General features: G+C 41.2%; 1 long non-coding RNA gene across 2 annotated transcripts in view; it reads left to right on the top strand.

Moving 5' to 3' along the window:
• The first annotated feature begins 1,951 nt into the window (after positions 1-1,951).
• The window catches only part of LOC114546949 (uncharacterized), a 138,381-nt gene continuing 120,416 nt past the window's right edge, over positions 1,952-19,916 (top strand). For both annotated transcript variants that reach the window (XR_003691097.1, XR_003691098.1), the window contains exons 1-2: positions 1,952-2,058; positions 4,926-5,027. This is a non-coding gene — a long non-coding RNA (uncharacterized LOC114546949). The remainder of the gene's footprint in view (positions 2,059-4,925; positions 5,028-19,916) is intronic.

A 19,916-nucleotide genomic window follows, 5' to 3' on the forward strand; every position in this document is an offset into this window, starting at 1 on the left:
CAGGTGAAACATGCATAATGCAAACAATGCTTATCAGGGGGCGTAGCACAAAATTCGGGGCCCTGAAGAAAGGCATTTTCTATGGGCCCCTCCCCACATCCACAGCTATTCATTCTAGCATCTTTTTGGGCCCTCCTCACATGATACTCAGTCCCCTTTTCCCCCCCAGTCCGACACTCCCTGATGCTTATTTCCATTGGTGTTACTCTTAATGTTGATCCTGCGACTTTTTGTGCTCTGAGTGTTAAGATCAAGGACTGTACACTCACCTTTATGCGCACAGAAGTTGACCGTAATGTTTTCAGCATGAGTCGGTGGGTCTGGTGCTACTGGGTCAGGCATAAAACAGGTCGGACACTTCCCTTTTTACAGTGATTCCAAGGTACCGGGGGATTGACATCATACATGAAATGGAAACATGGTCGCTGATTCCTCAGGAGGACCATTTATGTTGTTGACTCGATCACAACATTTTGTGCTGACAATAGTTGAACTCAGCTTTTCATTTCAACTGAAAAAATGCAAAAAAACAAAAAAAAAACGACACTACTGGACTATGTAAAGGTGTGACCTTCATCGTTGTGGCTGCAATGGCGTGCTGCGTTTTCCCCCTCACTGTCTCCCCTGTGAGTCCAGAGGGTGGATGGCAGGATGCTGCTCAGTTCCACATGACAGATAAATTGCTGCCACCCAGTGGATACATTGAAAATTGCAGCTAAAACAAATGTTTTATTAAACATGGGGCAACACATAAGACACTTGATGGGCCCATAATCATTATTAGGATCCAAAATAGAAATATGTTTGTTTGTTTATTATTTAATTTCATACATGAATCAACAGGCTTAAAAGCAATAGAGGCTTCTGACCCAGCAATGATTATCCAGTGGTTAACTTTTTCTCTTTAAAATCTATTAAACTACATTATGAGAACTGGTATGCAGCTAATGTCTTTATCCAATTCTACTGCTTTAATGAGACAAATCACAAAGAACATGCAAAATAAAGTGTATTTGTTCTCTGCAATATATGAATGAAGGAGTATCAGGTATGTATTGCGTGTTTTACAGAGACATGTTCTCTGTATGTACATGTGCATGAAAACGGAACTGATTCTCTGCTATTTTTACCAGGCTGCATGTGTCCAAAAGTTTTCAATTTGTCCTGCAAACAGATTTTATCCAAGTGATTATTAGCCCCCATGTACTGTATATTATTTTTTAATTAACGTGCAGGTTTTTAGTGAAATGACTGTACTGTAATATCACTCACTTTGATCATGTGCCATGTATGATTTATCAAACTTTTTGGGATTAATGAATGAGTAATGTATTTATTTGATCACAAAACCTGTGTTTTGGAAACCATTTATTTTCTGTGTGCAGACAACACATTTTCAATAACTCTTAGATACATAGGTGTTAAAAAAATGACCCAGCTGATCTATTGTTGTTGTTTTTTTGCAATACTTTTTGTGACAAAAATATTTCTCCACTTTGGACCAGACTGAAATATCTACTATCTAATAAAACCACTGGACAGATTGTCAAGAAATTTTGTACAGACATTTGTGACCCAGTTATTAGCTTAAAGACAGCCCCACATTATACCCCAATTTTTCACAAGTGGGGTGAAACATAATCCATATGTACATATAGAGGTATTTCCTTCTGTTACCATTCTCACCGACATTATTCTTTAACATTAAGCACATTTTATATTTGATAGATAGGTGTGATATTATATCACACCTATTTTTTTTTTTAGTAATAACGGGTTTGGATAACATATTCCCCTGTTATGTTATGCAAAAGAGTATCTGCTTTTAAAAATAATTTACCAAGCTCCAGATTACACCTCTCAGGTATTTTCATACATTTGAGTTAACCAGAGGTAACCATCAGTTTCTTAAAAAGTCTTATAAAGTTTTGATCCCTTTCCCAGGCTGCACCTCTGTTTCAGAATTACAAACAAAGATGGCGGCGGATGGATAGTTGCAACTTGAAATGATGATTACAAAAAGTCTTGAAGAATTCTAACAATGCCATCAGCTCAGCGGTAAGTGTTTTTAACCGTTTTAACTTTCTATGTTGTCTTTTAGAGAAACCCATAGGGAGAAAGCGATAGTTAGAAAAGACTAGGCTAAACATGAACCAACATTAGCTTTCCAGCTAACATCTACAGTTGTGGATGAACTGTTGCCCATAGATATATACACGAACTGTTGCCATAGTAGCTTCGTAAGCTAGCTAGCTAGCTAAGTAAGCTAGCATATAACTTAGAAAGATAGATTATTTTATTCTATTTTAGTAATTTTATTAGCATTTTAACAAACAATAACGTTATGCTAAAAAAAGTTGTCTTTTCTTTAACCTTCAATTTCATGACATTCATAAAATAATAACAGGAAATAACTAAATACAGCTCCAGCAGAGAAACACATAGGCAGTAATATCTAAAGCTGCAGGACCTTAATTTGGCCACATGATGGCCCTTTTTCACCAAAAACGACATTCATAGAGCATGAGGACACAGGTTGATCCTGAGTCATCAGTCTACATTAACAGATTTGTTTGTTAAGTAAGCTGTTTTAGTGACTGGGCTTTATAAGCAATGGAACAAAGATTGGCTTAAAATATAACTTGGTCTGCAGGACAGTTGTATGGTTTTATGTGAACCAACATGCCCTCTCATTTCAGTCAATATTTAATGTTAACTCCTCCTTGATTTGAACATGTCATGCATTTATGAGAAGCCCAGCATTTTATAAGCATAATAATAATAAAAAAAAACAAATCAACTCATTTATTTTAAATAAAGCTGCCATGACAAGATTTCCATTTGTTTTCAGTCGAGGCCTCAAGCTAAAAATGTCTACCTCCTCCCTGTCTTACTGCCGCACCTTGTGTCAGATAGTGGGAATCAGGGTTATTTATGTGTCTTGGCAAATCCTCTAATAGGCTGCGAGTCCCCTGCGGCTCCGGGGCCCTCCACTTAAGCAATGCTTAACTACCTGTATGAGGGTGTGTCCGCTTCACACACTCTGATGCCCTAATGGCATGGACCTACTGTGGCCCTGCCTCATTTGGCACTGTCAACATGTGGCTTCATCGCGCCTCCTCCAATCACTCACTCGCACTCCAAATATGGAGATTCACAACCTGTAATTTGTGATGTGGAGATGACAAGTGTCCTCCCCCGAGGCAGATCTTAGGGCCTGCTTTGTGTGCATGCTGTCATGTGTGTTAAGCTTAAATTTCACCAGGCTTTTCTTGTGTGACTTCATTGTTCTCAGTGTCAGGTTTCCAGTTTCCTTAACATGAAGTACAAATGAATACTCTAGATGTCTAGGGATTAATATAAAATGCCCTTAACAGTTTGTGCTCTGACCTCATTGCAACTACATGGGGAGGAGAAACCAGAACACTTTTAACAGACTAATAATCTGTTTAGCTACAAATTATGATGACGTACATGTTTTAATAAGAAAGAAAATTGTAAAATTGCTCAGATTGACTTGATCATGGAAGAGGTATGTAGATACTTTTACAATACATAATATCTATATTTGTTAAAATAAATGTTTCTTGTTTCATCTCTGTCTTAACCTCACCTGTCAAAGTGACCACATGTTCTTTAACAATGTAAAAGTCCTGCATTCAAACTCCTACCTAAGTAAAAGTAGAGAAGTAAAATGTACAGATTATTAAAGGTAAAAGTAGCCTACTTGTAATGCAAAATTCTGTTGTAGTATTATGTCTTCAGAAATCGGAACATCAATTCAATATAGGCTATTTGTTTTGTGATATTTAAGTGTGAGTGTGCAGGTGTGAGGGCACGATAGTGTGTTTTTAAAGTCTGTTGGACATTTGAATGTCCGCTTGGCATTGGACGGCGGTGGTGCGTGTGACAGCGTCATGGTGCATTTGTTGAGCGTCAGTGAGGGTGTGGTGGGTGGGGGGGCGGACAGAGGTTTGGAAGTGGAGGGCAAGTTGACAAAATGAATAGTTCCATCAAATCAGGGCAAGACCTTAACATTTGCATTTCCACTGAATCAGAGCCTGCGAAGAAAGAGCCCTCCATTGAGGGGAAACTTGTTTGACGTGTGAATGAGCGAACGCGTCAGGCCTTTGCTGAAACACATTCATGCCTTCACAGATTTGGACAGAGTCTTGGTCTTTCGCTTAGATCCTGCTGGAAAACTCAGGCCTTCTTTAGTCACTTTTTCCCCCCATGTTGGCTGCTTGGCAGTCAGGCCCTCCTGCAGTCAGGGTTGGACTAGCGGCGGAGGGAGAGTCGGCTCGTTGATCACACACTCTTCTTCCTCTTGACCTTACTGTACTGGATGTCTTTACCCTCCAAACAAATCTTCTGAAATAGCCACCAAGCAATCAAACCGGAGATGTTGAAGAAGATGAACCCCACCCACTTTTGGCACTATTGACTATTTTCCAGAATAAAGTTTGCTCACCTATTTTCTTATGTAAATTCATACCACATAAAACTAAGCAGCTAGAACAATATAATATAAGTTTAAGACCTGTATGTACAAGATGTTTTTGTGTCATCACAACTAGTCCAACTGGTCCAATAAGCATCTTACGCAAGCGTGATGAGGAAACCTGAAACGTCTTTTTCAGTGAAGTAGGAGACCTCTTGTATCCAGTAGTTGAAATATACAATGAAAATATAGAAAGATATACTATAAGTTCATCTGAGCTAATTCTAACCAGGTAATGGAACTTTTCTTGTGGAAAAATCATATTTGACATAGATGATTATTCCATGCAAAGTAGGCCATGTCATGTGTCTTACAAAATGTCTCGAGAGGGGGTCTTTAATGCTTTTTTAAAATATTTTTTAAAGTAGTTTCCTTATGATGATATTCATTTTTTAAATTGTATTTCATGCCTTTATTTTGACAGCAACAGTAGAGAAACGACAGAACATATGGGGAGAGAGAGTTGAGGAATAACATCCCCTGCCATGCAGCGAACCACACAATGAGCTTCACTTTGCATATGCTGGTAAGTCCTTCATGTGACGCACATTACAGTAATTGTATTGTGCCATAGCTTATACACTACAGGAATACATGCAAGTACCTAATACTCCTTCAACAGGGACAACACATACACAACAGAAGTATTTGGGGAAACTAGAAATAAATACAAAAGTAAACTTTTATCCAACAAGCTTCCTTTATACAGCTTTCTGCATTGCTTGCGTTACGACAAATTGATAATTTTCTACAAACTCAGAGAGCAATCTTTTCTTTCGCCCAGGTGTTGTTCCCTGAGGTAACTGCTAATGATCCATTTCCTGTCTCAAGGCATGTGAAATGAGACGATGATGTGCTATGAGATGACATATCCTGAATGGAAATTGTCCATGTTTGGGATGCGTCTCACTCTGCCTCTCAACCTGCCAGTTAGTAAAATTACACATCATAATATCTGGCAGGGCTCCTAGGTAAAGCCACAACAGTTTGATGTTGACAGTTTGAACATGTGGCCGGCTGTAGTGCTCCAGAAAACCCGCCGTTTTGTCAACAGTCACGGCTTATCTCCTGCGAGGATTTGCATAACGAGAAGGAAGAGCACTTTCCCACGCTGCTTTACATGTATTTTATTTCAACAGTAGATGTTGAAAATAGAAGTGTGTAGAGGAGGAGCTTTTCCCAGCTGCCTCTAATGTAGTATAACTTAGTTAAGTAGTTAACCACTGAAGACAGTGTTAATAACTTAACTTAACTACCATTTTCAGCCCTGGTTAAAAGTGCTTTTCATAATCATGCAGCATTCAAACACACAAACGGATCTAAGCCTGAGGTCAATATGGAGAACCTGCCAAGACCAACATGTTCCACCGCCCTGCCTGTTTCTGTGCTCACTGTTTTCCATATATTCAACTTTGTTTGCACTGTAAATAATAAATGTATAACATCCTGGATTACAGTATATCAGATAATAAGGAAATGTTTGTGATGCTTTGATTCTGTATTAATTAACGCCCCCAGCAGTCTGTCTCAATGCACGGTTTGCATATAGGGACCCTCGTTATGCTACCGTTGAAGTGTGGTGCTGTTTTGAGCCTTGTTAGTGGTATAGAAATAGAGATTTACCTTCTGCCCCGAAAGCTAGTGTTAGCAGCTAATCACCGGTTTGCGGTAGCTTGTTTAAAGCTAGAGAAACATTCGATTAGCATGAAAACCTAGGTTCATTTTGCGCCGGAATAGTCCTTTTTAAAGCTTTAGTGCATAACTTTTTTATACTAATGAGTGTCCGTTACATTCAAGCCATTGCCGAATGAGTTGCTACAAAGCTAATTAAGACCATCAGCTCCACACATCTATCTTTGTATTTCTCAGTATGGCTGTGTTTATAAATTGGTGTCGTTCGGTGACTTTTGCGCGCAGAAACTCAAGATAATGACCTCTTCTGAAGAGACCATCATGTGTTTTTTTTAATCCTCCATGTCCTCCTTGGCTACGTAGCGGCTGTGTGGAGGACGGGCGGGGGTGAAGCGTGATCATGGAAGGCTTGTGTCATGCGGTTGTTGTCATTAGTTAGAATTCCTCATGGGGGAGACAGAAACTACGCACTATAGCTGTGTGAGGCCCAAAGAACGTTTGTGCAGCAGGTTTTTTCTTTGTTTTCCTACCACTGAGCATTTCTGGATCCCTCCAAATTTATCTTGTGACCCTTTGGAGGGGCCCGACACCTCAGTTGGGTACCACTGGACTATACTACCAAACTGTATACATTTATAAAATAGTTAAAACTAGCAGCACCTCGACAAGCTGCAACAGTAAAGTGAGTACTTTTACTTGAGTACAGGATCTGAGCAATTTTTTCCACCGCTGGTTATCCTTCCTGTCCCCCTCCCTTGTGATGTTTCCCTGCCCGAGGTGTCCAGGACAATTAACAGCAGCTCTGCTCTCCAGGTACACGGCAGAGTGTGAATTATGGTAATAGCTTCTGGCAGGAGAGAAAATAAGAGCAGTTATTAAAATGAATGTGCTGCTGCTGCTGCTCCTGCGGTCCAGGGGTACGGCTGCAGGAGGAGCTTGATCTGGGTTTCTCTGTGCACTATGGTCCCACTCAACATCTATTCTATCCAGAGGACTTCAGTCTGCATGTGTCTGTGTGCACATGTGTCATCCCTGCTTAATCTCAAGTCCAGCCTCCTTTCCATTTGGCCTTTTGCAGATGCACGCTTTTTTGGGCACTGATCAGAGTGGCGTATTTGTCCAACGTAGCTGATGCCAGCTTCCCCCTCAGTCCATCAGGCCCAAGGGCCCCAGTCTGCGTTGTGTCTTAACATGGTCCGCTAAGCTTCAAACAGACGCCACACTGTACTGGAGGCTGGATCCTCGTTCCATACTTTGAAGTGGGAATCCTTGCACTAAGCACATTCTAACGTCATCATAGTTTGGTTTTGATGCCTTGATGGGATCCAAATGTCTCGGCTGTACTGGCTCCTTCTGAACTACACATTTTACTTTGGCTGTTTCTCCTCAGTAAATATGCCCTCGGACACTCATTTGACCACCTAAACTGCAGTGACTGGCTTGTCATGCTCCCGATGTTTCTTTATGTCTGTTTGAATTAAAAGCAATTAGTCCCATTTTATTATTTGCTGGCTGAGGGAGGAAGTAAACATTTAAACAGTATAACTCCAGTCGAAACTAATAGTAGCAGGAAGTGGTGGAAGGGCTGTTTTTCCCGCTCATTCCTGCCTCTCTGTGTGTAACTAAAGTCTGCCAGGAGCATTGGGAACAAGTTGGCTCCAGGTACAAGCAAACTGTCACCTCCATGTTATTGCTGAACTGTATTTAACGGCATTACTGTCACATCGCCCGTCTGTTTACACTGATGACAGCTGCTAGTGCACAAACACTCACACGTGTGTGTCTGCACAAACAATATTTTATAATTCAAACAATCACAGATAAGAATCTAACCGTATTACTAGCTAAACTGCTTCCCGGGCTTCTTGTTGCATAAGCCTCCACGTTCATCATCTGCCCATCATGTTTTCCGACAGTAGGAGAAGGACTTGCCTGTAGAGGGAAATGTTTGTGTTTTCCACGTGAAGCGTCCAAGCCGCTGGCAGTAGTGGCGGTGGCTGAGTCTGACACAGGCCTCTTGATGAACTCCAGGATGCTATTAGTTTGAGTGACTGTGTGTGTGTGTGTGTGTGTGTGTGTGTGTGTGTGTGTGTGTGTGTGTGTGTGTGTGTGTGTGTGTGTGTGTGTGTGTGTGTGTCTCTGTTTGCTCTTATTGGTTCGTTGCCTCTGTACCTACCACTCTGAAGCCATGGCCTTATATTTTTTTTTAGCAACACCTGATGGGGCATTTGATATAGAAATAGACCCACAGTTGTATTACTTTAGCTGTGGGCACAGTGGTGGGGGCTAACTAAGTACTGTAATTAAACCTACAATAATTGATTTCATTGGCTACGTGGGGGCAGAGGAAACAAGTTGTAAAGACAACAGTGACATGTTATCGTCTTCATGGCGAACTTTTTTAGCAACAGTTCCCTATTTACCGTACACACCGAGCAGACACAGAGCAACATTATCATTCGTTTGGACTCACGTTTCTAGTCACGTGATGAATTGAAGTCCAAATTTCACTCTCTTTTAGCTCTGTTTTTGGTTTCTGTCATCTCCTGGGGGAAACATCTGTCTCTTTAGCTGCTAAATGCTCCACTGTGTTCACTGACTAGTTTCTAAGTGTGTCTGTCTGCTGTTTGGTGCTGAGCAGATTCTCTTAAAACAGCTGCCTGCTGTGGCCAAAATTGGCGCTATGATAGCGGTGAGACTGAGAGTGAACCAAAACAGTAAAGTTGCAGCCGGACAGCTAAACAATGAGCTGAAACTTATTACAAAGCTCTGTAAAGCCGTTGGGGAGCTGCAGACTGAGGCGATAGTTCACACTAAGTTCATCAAGCATCTGTGAATACTTATTTTACATCGTCATTTAATACATCATTATTATAAATAATATTGATTAGAGCCGCTTCAAAGTGTCAAAGCAAAATTCATCATGCTGAGTGGCCCCTTTTAATAGTCTTATACATACTGTATTATAGGATTTGTTTATGATAATGTATTAATCAGTTTCTGCATAGTCAGTAGTAGGGCTAGATTAGATTATTGGCCCTGGCTGATTATCGGGCTGTTTTTTGGCAGTTTGCAGATTAAATGTTTCGGCGTTTTATTTGTCTGAAAACCGATAAAGTAAATGAATTAAAAAGTGCGCTCCTTTGGCTCGGCTACAGCTCTGTGTCTGTCCCTCTGCTTCGGTTTCACTCACCACTCTGACTTTAATGTTCCGCTCACAACTCTATCTGACAATCTTTTACTGGGTATTATGTTGAAAGTTTCTAATTTATTAAATAATTGCTTAAAGCTTTTAAACAAAGTTTTGTTTTGGAGTTTTTAACGTTCCAAAATGTTAATTTTGACTTTAGAGATTTTTATTTTCAATGCACATGCATATCTGTTCCAAATATCGGTTTCATTAACTATTAATAATCGGTATTGGCCTTGAAAAACCAGTATCTGTCGATCTCTCGTCAGTAGTACTTCTACTTTTGACTTAGAGTATAGCTATTAGCCTAATACTTCTGTACTTTTTTTTTTAAGATTTTTTTGGGGGCATTTTAGGCCTTTTATTTGTGACAGGACAGCTTAGATATGAAAGGGGAGAGAGATGGGAAATGACATGCAGCAAATCGAACCTGCAGCCTCTGCGTCGAGGACCGAGCCTCTGTACATGTGCGCGTGCTCCACCAGATGAGCCACCCAGGCGCCCGATACTTCGGTACTTTTACATGAGAATTTGAATTTTATTACAATTGGACTTTTTTTTTTTTAAATGGAGTGGTATTGGTACTTTTACTAAAGCAAAGTGTCTGAATATGTCTACCACCACTGAGCACAGGCAACCGTGTAGTCTTACTTCTACGACTTTACATCAACATCTTAACCGCAGCGCTCCAGCCATTTCAGCTCATACCTTTATCTCGGTGGGTGAGCACTGCAGCTTGTAGCCAGGCCAACTGCTGCTTTTAGTTTTCAGTGTTTAAACTTCAGTTTTATATGCAAAATGTGCGTTAGCCCAAACATGGTGCGGCCTGCTATGTAAACCGCCGAGGGGCTGTTGCCGCGTGCGTGGAGAGCCGCTGTACAGGAGGCTACAGTGCGGCTGCTGTTTGTGCAGGTGTGCTTGCAAAATGACGTCTTATTATGAAATATGCTGGACCTTCATAGCTTTTGTTTTTTCAACCATTTGGTGTGGTGAAAAACCCCCATTTGAGAGTTAAGGAAAACAGTGTGATTTCCGGCGGGGGTCTGTTCTGTGGTTTAGCCCCCCACCCCGACCGCTCTACCTCCTTCAACCTCTCAAGCGGGTGAAGCGGAGAGCAGAGGGGGCACAGTCAGCGTTTATTTATAGAGAGGCTACTTTCATGTGTGGACTGACAGCTGATATTTCCAACATTAAGCTGTGGGCAGCCTCTGAGACACCTGGGAGCTCTGCCTGGCTATCGCTCCTCTCACAGAGAGCTGGTACTGTAGCTGGCAACAGGCCAGTCAGGAACTCTCACTCCTCATGTACATGTGTACATCATAGAGGGAGACATCTTCATTTGACGTGTAACACGGGGAAGGGGGGGGGGGGGAGGGGCTTTGCATGATTACCTCCCCACAGGTACCAATTAACCAATAATGACTGGAGACTCCGTTTTACTTTGTTCTTGAATTGTAAAATAAAAGGGGTTACCTTAATGATATAGCACTTTTCAAAAACCAAGTGCTTACAGACATATAGCAGTGTTTCCATTAGGATTTTTTTTTAGCAGTGGGGGCAGGTCTGTCTGACCAACAACCCCCCCCCCCCTCCCCCCCCCCTCCCCCCCCCCCCCACCTCCTCTTTCCCCCCATCCCAAATCAACACAACAGTATGTGGAGTTAAACTGGACGGGCCCAATAACCTCTGAATAGTTCTATTTGTTAAATTGCAATAGGAGCGGCAGCCAACGGGCATTATATCAGCAGGATCATTTAAAAGGCAACTGCGACTACATTTTTTGTACAGCCCTATTTCTGATACTGTGGTGTCAGAAATTTTGCCATGGTGGGCCGCCACTACAAAATCAACATAGAGGAAACACTGATATAGTAAGCGTAAGAGATTAAGCGTAAGCAAGATTAAAACATTCATTCATGGAAGCACAAAACAAATACTACTATACAACCGTTAATAATAATGTGTAAATAAAAACAATAAATAAATAAATAAACTGAAATAGCAAAATTAAAAGCCAGTGTAAAACTAAGTATTTCTTTAAGAAAAAAAGACAAACAAGATAGTTCCAACTTCTTAAATATGAACATTTGACTGCTGGTCGATTCATCGAGAATATAATTGACAGAATAGTTGATTGTGAAAATAATCCTTACTTGTAGCCCAAGTTGCAATCATATCAAATATGTCTTCATATTGTATGTAATGTAATTATCAGAAGTGAATGTTTTATTAGTAGTAATTGAATGCATTTGTTCACTCTCGTGACAACTGAGCAAACTTCACCTGCTGATGAAGGCCATGAAATGCAGCTGAAAGCTTCGGAAGAAATCTAGAAAGTTGACCTTAAGTTGTTGAGAACCATCACGCTTTTTAGTTTTTTAACTAGTACTTATAAACGGTCACAGTGAGTAAAATGTCTGTAAATTATTTGCTCACACTCATATGTCTCATGATTACAGCCATGTTATACTTTCATTACAGTCATGTGTTAACTGTTTACAGGTTAATTATTGAATCACTACTGACTAGCTTCATTGTTTAATGAATACAATCATACTTAAAGTAAGTCTTTAAATGATCTTACTGTATGTCTGTTTACAACTGCATTTGAATGTGTTATAAACCATTTATCATTTTAACAATGGCAACAACGTCAGGGTAAAAATGCACGTTTGTCCGTCCACAAAAAGGGGTCAAGTAGCAAAAAAAAGTCTAATTTGGCAGCAACAAAAACAACATCTGCTCGGTTCAGTCATGTTGATGTTGGCGCAGAGCTCAGCGTGGTTTGTGTAGTCCGACTGTGGTCCTCAGCTCGCCTGTTGCCCTCATGGGAGCTTCCCCTTCCTCTTACCCCCCTTCCTCCCCTGCCTCCCTTCTCCCCTATTGCACTTTATGCCGCAGTTAAGTTATTTTACATCATGTCTACTCCCCACAACAGCCCTCCCCCTTTCTACAAATCTCTCTTGTCATTATGAAAATAGTGCTCTGCTGCAGCTTTGCACGCCAGCGTCTGGCGAGAGAATGGCCCCTCTGTGGACGTGGAGTTTGGTACGGTGTGTGTGTAAAAGTGTGTGTCAAGGTGTGCGTTTCATGGAACAGGAGAAGGGAGATGAGTGATTGCTCGCAGGTGACAGCAGCACAAGTTGCTGGATAGGAGTCGTTTTGAGTGTGACAAGGCAAAGTTTCCAACGTCGGGTGTAATTATGGCAAACGGCCGGGGTCAGAGCTCAGCTGTGTGTGTAAAAGCCCTGAAAAAGGGACTTACAAATCAATACAAATGCAAGCGCACAGATTGAATTATGGAAAGCCATATCAAAATCGAAAGCTCAGCTTGGCAGTTTTTATTCTGTCTAAATCTCCCTTCAACTAACAGTACTTAAGCAAAACCCATGAGCAATAAAATTGCAACAATGAGCCAAATATTGTTCTAGTATGCCGAGCACTTGTTAGCCTGTGGATAATCTTCCTGGCTGCTTGAAGAGTTCAAGACTTCGTGGTGCAGTTTGGGTGATGGTTAGACAATAAGTGAGATTTAACAGTAAGTAATAACAGTAAGTATTGCTTTTTGTAGCCTATAGCTTAATATAGTTTTCACTCTATACCCACACATCCTGTAAAAAGTCTCTGTACTCTTATAGGCTGAAAGGTGCGCTAAACTTAATACTCAAACACCTGAAAAATGTAATATAATAATAGTTTGATATATCTTTTTGGTCCAGACTCAGGCATACTGAGGAAACATAACACTTAAACTTACAACTTTAATATTTTTAGTGTTAGGGTAACATAAACATAAAACATACTAAAAGACAAGGACACACTTTACAACTGCCGCTGCCAGTAAATCATTAAAAAGCCTATGTTAGGGCTTCTGTCACATCCACTCATGCCGTGCAGTGCGACTGGAAAATGCCACAAAATCTCCAAGCTCACAGGAGACAGAAATAACAGAGACATGATCTGACCTGTTAGGTGACCATGTGTGTCTGAGTCCATGCCAGTTCCTAATTGTCTTTACTCCTCATCTATCATCTTGGCAGGCCCTTCCCTCCATGCAGCTCCCTGATTGGCTGAGAGCCAATGGACGACAGTACACAGAGTTCACAGCCATTGTGATGTAACAGTGGGAACTCTACCTGAGGGCTTCCTTTTGTCTCTCCTGAGCTGCTTTTGACCCCGTTAGTCAGCATACTTTGCGTTTAGTGAGTGATATAGTCTGTACACACACAAACACACACCCTTCAACCTTTTCATTAGCACTCACAAGCCTCCTTTAATGTTTGCTCTGGCTGTTCTGACATGTCAATCTGACAAGCAGGCGGGCACATACACACAGACAAACATAGCACACACACACTTACACACTTACACGTAGACTTTGACAAGTGACAGAGGTGGAAAAAAGGTTGTGCAAACTGGTATTGCCGGTTTTGGGGCTTTCAACAGAAAGCAGTGAGTTGTGTGAATGGCTGCCCAAGGGTTGGATGAGTAAGCTGGTTTGTCTCTTTGTCTGTGAGTTCATCACTGACCTCATTCTTTAATTTCCCTGGAAAACAACTTGGTCAGGCTCACATGGAGCCAAGATTACCAGGTCTAGACAATGACTGTGAAACCAGCAGGGCCAAATGGGAGTGCTGATTCCAGTGAAATCTGTTGTTGTGTCATTTTGATTTAAAGAAATTAATGAAGGTTCAGTGGAGCGTCAGTGGAATACAAACTCCCACTGCAAGTCCACAGCAGTGATTACCATCAACAATTATCCTTAGTCCTTTATATTTAGTTCTTCAGATTCTTCTCCTTAACTAATTAAAGGTACCTTGGCGCATTGCTATTGTGGTGGCGGATTTGCACCGTAATATTTTTATTTGTAATCTTTTGCATGTTTGTGTGCTGTTGCGCTTTCCTGTGTGTGTGTGTGTGTGTGTGTGTGTGTGTGTGTGTGTGTGTATGTGACAAGCATAGTGTGCGTACGCTGTGCATAAGCCTAGGCCCATTTTACTAATTTGCTGTTAAAATAACAATGAAATGCTGTGCTATTGACTTTAGACCAGGATTTTGTTGGTCAGTGGCACAATCACTTCCCGCTGCCTCAAGATAGCAATACGCCAAGAATGCACCTGAACACACTTCCCTGTAAGACCAGCACGCCCATGGGCGCAAAGATGGGAGCAGGTGCTTTTGCTATTTAAACGACGCAGGTGCTGAACGGAGAAATTGACAACTGCGTCTGTCTTAAACTAGCAAAGACACTTGCGTCGGGCTATGCGCTGCACCGGGTGCAAGATAGGGCCCACAATCTCTTTGGTGACTAACTTGTGTTTGAGGCTTTAGGAGTTTTAAGTCTGTCAGTACTCGTATGCAGTTTGGTGGTACATATAGTATGCAGTTTATGATTATAACCGTAGCATATTAACAATGTGAAGTCCTTTAGTACTTTTAAAAGAATTGCTCCTTGATTTCAGAAAGTTAACGAAAGCAGGCTTCTCGTTTCTCTCTAGCAACTGTTGAGTTTGCCTGCTGAAATGACAACTGTCGCTGGCAAATTTTAGCAGCTGTAGCTAGCTTGCTAATTAAGCTAACAATAGCTCCATGAGTTGGCTGAACCATTTCATTACCATTTTAAAGTTTTCAGCTGATGTTTTTTTTTGTTGCTTTTTTTAAGATCAATTTTATATTTATTTTTTCAAACAGAACAGACAAACACACTTGAACCAGAACAACCACCCTCTCCCACCCACCACTCTCCGTGGTCTTGAGGAAAAGAAAGAAAAAACAAACAACAACAAATAAACAACAACAACAAATAAACAACAACAGAAATCCCACCTTGCCTAGTCGCCCTCCTCTACTTCTTGTGATGCTGAGGTCATTAGGACTGATACCTGTGCTGATGCACCTTTCCATAGGTCTACAGTTGATGACTTGGCTTTGTTAATCCTTGATGTAGAGAGCTCAAGCATGACTATGTCCACACTTTTGCACTGTAACTATGAGAGATCCGTTCCTAACATAACTCCAATGGAAGTTGACAAAATCCAGTGGGTATCTTTAAAGTCAAAGTTATTTTAGAACCTCTTCATGTTACTATCCCACCACTGCAGCACACAGCACTAACTCAGTCTGCTAAAACCTCAATTTAATAGTGATTTTTACACAGCATGAGGACTGGATTTTGTTTCCCATCTCTTACATTTGTGTTGTGATATTAAGGGATGCACAGGAGAAACAAAACGGCAACAAAAATATGATCCTATCCTTTGAGTAGTTTTACTTATTTAACGTTGAATAATACATTTTGAGACCTTGGGGTGAGACATGGCTGGTCCTCTTCTGTTGGGACAGGACAGGGCCAGACTGGTGCTACACAGGGTTAGGCGTTCACACACACTCCCAACTGCCCCTTACCCTCCCTCCCAGTCCTGTCCAGCAGGTACCACAATGTGGCCCTGACTGGGGAATATGCAATGCTGGGAATGTGAGTGTAAGAGCGCTGGTCCTCTGGGACAACGTGGGGCAGATCTGTGACAGCGCGGCTCTGATCTCGGCAGGCCGGGGGTACTGAGGGTGACAGACTGAGCCAGACTGGAACGCGGGTCACTTTCCACCGCACGCCCGACACCTTTGATGTCTGCTCATCGCTGCCCGCCGACAGTTGGTGGCTCTTCTACATCCACGCCTGTCCCACATTGCACTGGCAGACCACCCATATCTGAAAGAATGTCCTACCAGGTTTAAGTTTTCTCAAGAATGCGGCCCATCTGAGCATTTTCCAGCCCATCTGGACCCTTCTTAACCTGGGAAACCCTGCGATGATTGCAGTCTGTATGCATTTTTGGTGTGTGGCCTCCCATTGGGGACAGTTGAGAGCCTCTGTAAGCTAATTCCAAAGTCTCAATATCATCTAAAGAAATTCACATGTATCTCACTTGTATGAAGTCGATAAATGCCTCAGAGATTTATTTACACGTGTGTAGTATGACAAGGAATTCATGCAGCTCAAGATACATGTTCGCTACAATAAGATCAAGGATTTCTTTTTCTCGTTGCATATTTGGCACTCACTTATGTGCAACAAAGATTAAGTAAATAGAGATTGATAAATTAGTTTTTAGTGGGGTAAAAGGTACTTTCCCCAGATTTTTCCTGGCCCTTAATTTCGAGTACTTTAACCCCTTTTTACTCATTCAGGCCAAAGTCTTCTTGAGCTGTTGTTTATTCAGATCAACGGCAGCTAATTGGCTTTGCTGTGGAGCATTTTGTAGTGTTTATGGGAGTTTGTCGGAGCAGATGTGAAATGTTGAGAGCTGTTAAAGACGTAGATAAAAGGTAAAATGCCTTTGAGCAGATAAGGCAGAGAGGAGGGCGGTAAGGGTTGTCTGAAACAACCAACCTGACTGTTTGGGTCATGTGTCGTGTGTGTGTGTGTGTGTGTGTGTGTGTGTGTGTGTGTGTGTGTGGTGTATGTGTGGGTGTGTGTGTGTGGGTGTGGGTGTGTGTGTGTGGGTGGTTGACTCACTGGCAGTTTCATTGTTTTCAATATCGGCACATTATTTGCTAATACAATAAGACACTATATGAAATAAAGGGAGGCCGCCTTGATTAAATGTATTTGTTTATTTGTGGTTTAACCGTTCTAGTACTGCAACTAAATGTGTTGATTATTTTTTATAATTTCATAATCTATTATTTGTTTATCTCTAAACAGCATAAAATTGGGGAAAACACCATTACAAGTTTCAAGAGCCCAAGTTGACGTTTTTGTCCGACCAACAGTCCAAAAAGCAGCAAATCACGATTGAGAAGCAGCAACAAGCTAATGTTTGGCATCAAAGGAACAGTTTGGATTTTCTGAAGTGGGGTTAGTCAGTGTATGTACAGTACAGTAGATGGTGGTCGGCACACCCCAGCTTGCCAGCTTGGAGAAGCAGGCAGGAGTACAGGCACAGAAGCTTAAAGTGCTCATATTATGCTCATTTTCAGGTTCATAATTGTATTTTGAGGTTGTACCAGAATAGGTTTATGTGGTTTAATTTTCAGAAAACACCATATATTTGTTGTACTGCACATTGCTGCAGCTCCTCTTTTCACCCTGTGTGTTGAGCTCTCTGTTTTAGCTACAGAGTGAGACATCTCCCTTCTGTTCCATCTTTGTTGGGAGTCACACATGCGCAGTAAGTACTGCTAGCTAGTCAGTTGCAGAGAATGAGGGAGTGCCACGCTAGCAGATAGGTGAGCATTATGATGTGTGTTACAAAGTGACGCATGTTTGTCACGGAAGTAAAGTCTGGACTACAATAGAGCTGTTTGTGAACAGTGTTTTCTGTAGGAGATGGTAAGTCCCTTTGGGATGGACTTTGGGCTTTTTCACTTTGTAAACCTATAACGTGCACAAAAAAAGAAAAAAGGCAAAAAGCATAATATGAGCATTTTAAGCATTGTATTGCTGTGGACGGGGCTGCAGCAAACCGTATTTTAGCCAACTAAGAAAAGGCCCAAAAAAAAAAAAAAATGCAATATCAGTTTAAGAGTGTACACAGTGTATTTATAATATTTTACTTGCCGTCAGACAGCCCTTTCCGATGATGAACTGAAGCCGTTATGTCCATCTCTGCTCTCTTCAAAGGCACCAGACTACTTTGACAAAAACAGTAATTTTACCTCAGAACACGGGAGTTGCTGGTCTACTGCTGTTAGTATGTTTGTGTTATTGTGTGACTTGGTTCTGCGAGGTAAAATTACTCTTAGCATGACATTCATGTTTGCCTTACGATGAACAGCAGCAACACAGCGACCAAATACCTGCACGACTAATACCATTATTATCACGGAATGGACCATTGGAGAGGTCTACTTGATGAATTAAAGAGCTAAAAAGTGTCCTGCCAGAGAGTGTTTTCACAACCTGGCAACTCAAAGTTGTTACCAGTAATGTTTTATAACTGACCTACAAAGCATCAGTAAATGATTGTTTAACCACTAATAAAGCAACAAGTTACATCATGTGAACCCTTCATATGGGTGACTCATTTGAAAGCGGTAGTGTTTGATGTGTGTCAATAGGCTATGCAATTTTAATTGACACCTGCCAGGCGATGTCTTTCTTTTTAAAGATTATTTTTGGGGTTTTTCCCTTTATTTTTGAAAGTGGATAGCCATGAAAGGGGGAGAGAGATGGGGGATGACATGCAGCAAAGGGGGGGGGCACCAACATGGGGCGAATGCTCTTACTGAGTGAGCTAGAGGCAACCCCATGTTTTTCCTTTTTTTTATATTTTTCTTGGCCATGATATAAAAAATGTATCACTATATACTAGGGTTGGGTATCGTTTGGGTTTTTTCCAATGCCGGTGCCTGAACCGATACTTTTGAAAAGATAAAAAAAAAAAAAGTTATCTTTTTAAAAAAAGAAAAAAGGAGCACAAAACGACAGTCGGCGACATTAAAGAACGGCTTGTTTATTGCTAAGGCCATATGGTCAAATGTAAATGATTGATTAAAAATGTAATAACAATAACTTATAACAATAACTTATTTCACCAGTAAATTGTTGGTAAACGACAAAAGCAGCCACCAAATGGAAAAAGGGTATTTTACAATAACTTTGAATGCAGCACGAGGCTGGCGAGGCGAGTTTTTAAGTGAACGCACCGTCTGTGTTGTTTTTCTGACAACAGCAGCTGCAGACTGTTACGTCTCTGTGTTGGAATCCTCTACAGTGAAATACAGTCACACCGTTTAACTTTCTCATACACTCCCTTTAAATTGTATGCATGTCTCTCTATTTCTTGGAGCCTATATTTGGCAAACCCTGCTGCCAAACACAACCATGTCAGTTCTTGAAAGAACAATACAGTAAGTAAGTGTATTATCTCACTCACATCAACTACTGTACTAGACGTTTTATGAGTTTGTGAGGAAATGAGTCAGAGGTTATGTCTGTGGGACTCCATTGTTTTGTTGTGGCTGTGCTTTCGAGTCTTGAAGTGCGTGTCATCTGGTAAAGAATTTGTGGTGGCATCACTGGCACTTCAGACTGAGTGCTGCGTTGGTGGGGACTAGTGTGGACGCGACGTTTCAGGTCTTGGTGAAATGATAAAATACAACCCTTGATTTAGATTTTAATGATCCATGAGCTTGAAGACTTCTCAGACACCAAAACACTGTGGTGGTGCTTTATAATGTTATGACATAGGACTTTACAACTCTATAAAAGTTATCATGATGACAATCATTTTACCTTTCAATGAGGTGATTGCAAAGTTAACACTAAAAATACGGTATTCACCTAACAAAGTAATCTATCAGGAATGTGTGCTTGGATGTATTTTATTGAGACTTTGTACAGCATCATTGCAAACATTAAGCCAGGTTCAGACCACAATAAAGCCCTGTGATAAAATAATACAAGTGGATGATGATCGTGGAGGTGTGTTGATTCAGGTACTTATTAGGGCTGTCAAAGTGAACGCAATAATAACGAGTTAACTCATTCCTTTTAACGCACGATTAACACTTCAGAAATCAGGAATGGATGCAGCAGTAACGTGTGGATGGCTAGCAGAAAAAAAGCCCCTCCTTTAGCAGAAATGGGTA

The sequence above is a fragment of the Perca flavescens genome, chromosome 20 (genome assembly GCF_004354835.1).
Source record: "Perca flavescens isolate YP-PL-M2 chromosome 20, PFLA_1.0, whole genome shotgun sequence".
Taxonomy (NCBI): domain Eukaryota; kingdom Metazoa; phylum Chordata; class Actinopteri; order Perciformes; family Percidae; genus Perca; species Perca flavescens.